This window comes from Cibotium barometz, chromosome 12 (assembly GCF_041138505.1).
Source record: "Cibotium barometz isolate CiBa-2024 chromosome 12, ASM4113850v1, whole genome shotgun sequence".
Lineage (NCBI taxonomy): Eukaryota > Viridiplantae > Streptophyta > Polypodiopsida > Cyatheales > Cibotiaceae > Cibotium > Cibotium barometz.
The window spans coordinates 7,885,695-7,891,694 of NC_141057.1; positions in this window are offsets into that span (position 1 = coordinate 7,885,695).

Sequence of the window (6,000 nt, forward strand, 5' to 3'; positions counted from 1 at the left end):
GTGATCTACCCTTCCATATCTAATCCGTCAAGGGTCTCGATCCTTGTTAATCTCAACAAATCTAAAAGGACCAAGTCCTTGGTACTTGACTTTCGTTTTTGTGGACCAAGTCCACTTTGTAAGGTAATCCGTTGCTACAATGATATAGCGTGACTGCGTGTGTTGTGGGCAGCTGGGTTGATGGGACAAACAAAGTCTATTCTCCATTTCTTAAAAGGTTGTTGCACCGTGAATTAAGGGCATTCTATCCTTTTGCTGAGGAACATTGAATCGTTGGCATTCTTCGTAAGCACTTGACAAACTCTGCTGCATCACCAAATAATGTTGGCCATGCACCACATGAACAATCTAGATGCTCAGGTTCCTCAATTGTGACCTTGTTGGGTGCAAAAATATTGAAGTGCAAGGGGAAGGAAGGGAAAGTACTCAACTAATTGCATACTAGAAGAGATTTATGAAAGAGACATTAAAGAGAAAGAGAGAGGATTCTACTCATACCATATGTAAAAGTCACATCAAAGAGATATTTAGGACTCATAAGACAACATATCACAATAGACATCTTCATAGTACTAGAGTTCCATTGCACCCACTTACATAGACACATTTAACTTTTTGTTCAAGCATGAGGGTATGCCATCTACATTGTTATATATAAGGTGATGTCTAATGATCTAGGGGCATTGACTCATTAGACATCAAGGTACATTTTGGACCACTTTGTCCACAGCTTCCAAAAGGGTACCAATGTGTGCAAAGTTTATAAACACAACAAGCACATATTTTATTTCTGCATTAAGGTCATTCAACCCTTTAATCAAAACTTTGAAAGAATCCACAATCCAAAAAGTGGAGGCCTTGTTTCGAAGGTGGACATCCAATACCGCTAGACCAAATGGAATAGGATGCACATTTCTACTCATCTCAACAAGAAATGACTCTTAGAAACCATGATGTGAGGCCAAGTCATACATCAGGGTAAATATAACCATCAAGGGTCTTGATTATTATTGTTGAATCGTGAGGCCAAGACAATTTGATATCATTATATCATCATCTTTCATGCTCATTTCCTCCAATCGTAAGCATTTAATGTTGGTCGATTTTCTTTTGGGCTGGTCGGGTTGGTTAGCTGCCCCTATAAAGACAGCACCCATTCCCTCATTTGTATATACTCTCATTTGATCAACAATGCATGCTTGTAACTATCCTCTAGCCCTTCTATCCCTCACTTATGAGCCCTGTTGAGGTCTCTTGCTCGGGATTGTAATAGATCAATATATTCAGCATTCTTGCTCCATATCTCTCTCTCTCTCTTGCACATGTCTATTGCAGAATTCTATATTTCCATGCTGAATTACATGCTACATTTGAGATGTCAGATTTGGGCTGTTTGCATTTGTGGATCAGATTTCAACCTTTAAGGCTGAATTACATGCTACATTTGAGATGTCAAATTTGGGCTGTTTGCGTTATTATTTAGGCATCCAGTTTCTACAACGTGATGATGGCATTGTGTTGTTTAGCTAAGTAGCTAGAGGGGTGGAAATTTTTATTTTATTTACATAAGTGGAAAAGTGATGGAGTTTCCTATGAAACTCATCATTTGATAAACTCTCATGGTCAATGATATCATAATTGGCATCAATACCTATGACTTCCAACCTTTGACATAGTTGAATATTTGAAGACCACATGGAGGAGGGTCCTAAAGGAACCTTGACAAGGCATGAATTAAGATTCTGGACCCATGTTTTTACCATAAAGCTTCTATTTGATCAGGGAAAAGGCATTGCTCAAGATTACGAATTTCTTGTCTCTGAAGTTCTTCGGCTGCTAGATCACTCTCCATCTCAAAACAAATTTGATCCCAAGAATCGATCGGGTCCTGCCCAAGGGGATTACAACAGACCATTACTTTTGCATAATAAAAGTATCATTTTTCTTTTTCTATTTTCGTATCTCGATTTTCTAATTAGTTTACCATAAGTTAAAGGAATTAATTGCAGTCTAAGTATATACTGAAGCTGCTAAAAAGATTTCCACTTGAAGACTGTAAGCCTGTAGTAGCCACACCAGTTGAGACAGGTGCTCGGCTTAGTTTTCAGGATCTTGGAGATTCCTTTGATGCCACATTATATCAGATGGTTGTTGGATGCAATATTTGTTACTGGATCTCATATGCCAATATGACAACTTTAACCCAAGTTGTCACCTTTGGAACCTTACCTATATTGTTAAGCATCCAATGAAGCCTAAAATACTTGTGCATCCAAAATGGACTTAAAACTTAAGTCTAGCCTCGGAATCTTGTGTTCATTTAAAAAAAAAGAAATTATATAATCCACCTTTAATGCAAGCATATAGGAACTAGAAATTTGAATAATTTTTAGGTGGATTGAATTGCTTTTTAGTAACCTGCAAAGGACAAGTTTATATGCTCAGTTCCTCCCACCTAATACCATGCAGAAGATCATGCAGAAGTAGAACAAGATAGAGCAAAAGGAGAATGAGTCCGTGCAACAATATGTCAACAAGTAGTCTTCCATGGCCAAGATGTATGAACATCCTCAAGATCCTTACAACATGTTTCATAATATAATGATGACATCTTATATGAATTTAGGCCACAACATGTTTCATAATATAATGATGACATAATGAAGACATCTTGTATGAATTTAGGCCACAACATTTTGTGACTGGATGATCAGAAATTGTGGGCTTCAGTTGTTGTCCAGCACTCCATGTTAATCAAATCAATTAATAATGAGATGATATTCAATAATCTTCCACCATATCTGCAGAGGATCCACGGTCGGGAGTGGAATGAAAAGATTAAGGCAAGGAGGGCCTTACTAGTCAAGGCCAGCCAAAAAATAGAGGATCCACCAGCCCAACAAAAACACAGCTTTTGGAATATGATATACCATACGTACCACTTCTAGAGCCACATGTGCAAGAGGAGGCCCAACCAGATACAAGAGCCCTAAAAAAGGATACAAGGGCCCTGCAACCAGAGGAGCAAAAAGTACCACCAACCCCACAGGAAACTCTACAACTAGAGCCCATTGTTTTAGATACACCCCCATCCCTTCCTCAATAATAGGTGATCAAACCAGCCAAGATAAAAAGGGAGAAGGAGCCCATTGTTTCAGATACACCCCCATCCCCTCCTTAGGAGTTGGTGACTGAACTAGCCAAGATGCAAAGGGAAGAAGGAACACACAATGAAGATATGGGAGAACCCTCTCCAAAGAGACAACAAGTCAGAGAGGAGACTGGGATAGGCTTAATGGGGGAATTCAAGAAAGATATGCTCTTTTCTATTGATCATCTTTTATTAGAGAGGTACTACACTCCTCAAGCTTATGCTGAAAGTAACCAAGAGCATAATGAAATATGTAAGCAGAATATAGTACACCTGTAGCACCTTACATCAAGTTTAATAGAGAAGACTATCACTGCACAAAGAGGGTACATACATAGGTTAGAGAAGGAGAAAAGGGATGCCCAGAAAGCTATCAGAGAAGCATAGGTACATCAAGAACGATTTACTCAAATCCATCAGAATTCTTATTCACCATAACACAAAGTACTTGGAGGACCTCACCAAATTGGAGAAGGAAAAGAAAGAGCTTGTGCAAAAACTAAAGGAAATTAAAGAGCAAAGTGAACAGGTAATTGCCACGCTATGAACAAAATATGGATTTAGAGAAAAGCATTCAAGAGATTACCAGTTTGCAAGAAAGGTTGCGCAAGAAAGAAAAGGAGAATAAAGAATAGGTGGAATTATCTAAGTCACAGCTTAAGGAAATGGAAGAAAAGCTAGAGGGAGTACATGTAAAGCTCCAAGAGGCTGAACTACTACTACAAGAAGATAGCACACGTAGGACAACTCCTCCAAGCTCAAGAGCGGGTACAATAGGTAACAGACCAGCTCCACAATGCTGAGAACATGTATTTAGTTTTGGAAGCTAAAGTAAATGAGGAGGTTGAAGAGCTCAGGGAGCACAATAAGTAAGGCAGAGACCAACTAAAGGAGCCGGAATAGCAGATGACAGGGATCATTGCAGAGTCTCAAAAGGAACAAGGAAATGGTGGATAGGGCCTTACAGAGTGTTCAGGATTCCTATCCTAGCAAGGCAAGAGTGAAAAAAGGCCATTAGCAACAACAAAGAGTTAGAAGAGAAAGAAGCCCAGATCCTAGTGCTTCAAAAAACTATTGGATGAGAAAGAAAGGCCCACTTCAAGGATGCCAACCAAACCCCTACAATAGCTAATCAACTTGGCACCAATTTTCTAGTAACTCCTCGGGCCCCTCATGAAACCTTGTCTTTGTTTTATTTTTCACTTACCCCCTCCCTCATTCAATTTCAAATTAACATCACTTGTGACCTTAGCGCTAACGACATAGCTCTCATCATACAAAATACTACTTGCTATGTTGATCCAACTATTATAATCTCTATATTCCATGGAGCATTGCAACAATTACAAGATAACACATCTATCTACTCTTTTGCATTGCATCCAATCATCCTAAATTTTTGGTCATGGTGTTGAGTACTCATAAAGTCCATAAATTTTTGGTCATGATGTTGAGTACTTTTTATAAACTCCACAAATTTTGATGACCAGGATGAATTTATTCAATTAAGTATGGCGAGGCCACTACCTAGTACCCCTAGATCTCTTGAGATAAAATCCAAGAGAGTTTCCAATCGTTACAAGTCCATGGGTGGGAAGAAGCCCATGACACATTTTTACATCTAACCTTGCATAATAGTATGGTTTATCATCCCAGTGGCATACTATATCTTTATCTTAAAATCTACAATTATATGCAAGCCATGTTAGAAAACCTAACCCATGATTTTGCATTAGAACATATGGAATATCCTACTGAGGTAGTTGACTTGGATGTGGTAAGTAGAAACTTCACAGTGTTAGATCCCAAGACCCCTCATGATGCAAAAGATCTGTCTGATGAGGAGAAAAAAAAAGGCTAATTGCCACGTATCCTATCCATAGCCTGGCTGTCCATAGCCCTATTCAAGCTAAAATGCTTAAGGTCATAAAAGAGATTGCAAGGGCACCACAAACTAACCCCCCTCAAGAGTCTGCATTTCTTACTTCTTTCCCATTGTTTGAATTACCAACTAACACTCTTGACCTTGAGGAGGAATTGAAATACTGGCCAGAGGATCAACCACCACCACAACCATAAGCCGAAGTCCCACTCCAGCAGCCACTCAATTCTTATTACAAGAACCACATGCTATATGGTAATGCCTTGCTAAACCCAAAACTGATGCCTAATGCTTTGTTACAGATCACTCCTTTCAACCCAACAACAAAGATAGAGTATGAAGCTTACTCGAGTGTTACTTGAGTGTGCCTCAATCTTCATGGTGGTCGTTCCCAATAAGAGATGAAGCTCCACCAATGGAAGAACTACAAGAGATGCAAGGAGACGGAACCTTGTGGAGCAATGTGGCCAAGGCATCCAGGTTAGCCAACCCGAAACTAGTGGATCTCTTGGAAATCAGATTAGTCACGTACATTATAGTGTATAGCTATAGGAAATGGATGGAGAAGCATCTGGATGAAGCACAAGGAGGGTATATAGATATCCAGGAGGGAGCTAGAGACCTGCAAGCCTATGGCTTACAACTGCGTTGGCGAAGGCACTACTTGTGGGAATAGAGGAGTAGCAGTACAGGTACCAAATAGCCCCTCGACACAGATGCATTAACCCTTGTTTCATGCCAATGAAAAGAAGATGGATAGATACAGAATTTTGGGTAGTGAAACAACAGAATTCACATGCTTGGTATAATTTTTCGTACTTCGAGCCGGCCACATTTTCTACTCTCCAGCTCCAAAGTGTTAAGATATCGAGCTCCACATGTGCAGACATTGGTGGACAGCCTGGGTGATGGTGGTTCCACACTTATGTCACTGGTAAGTTAGGGCCCCCAAGACATGCCATGGGCG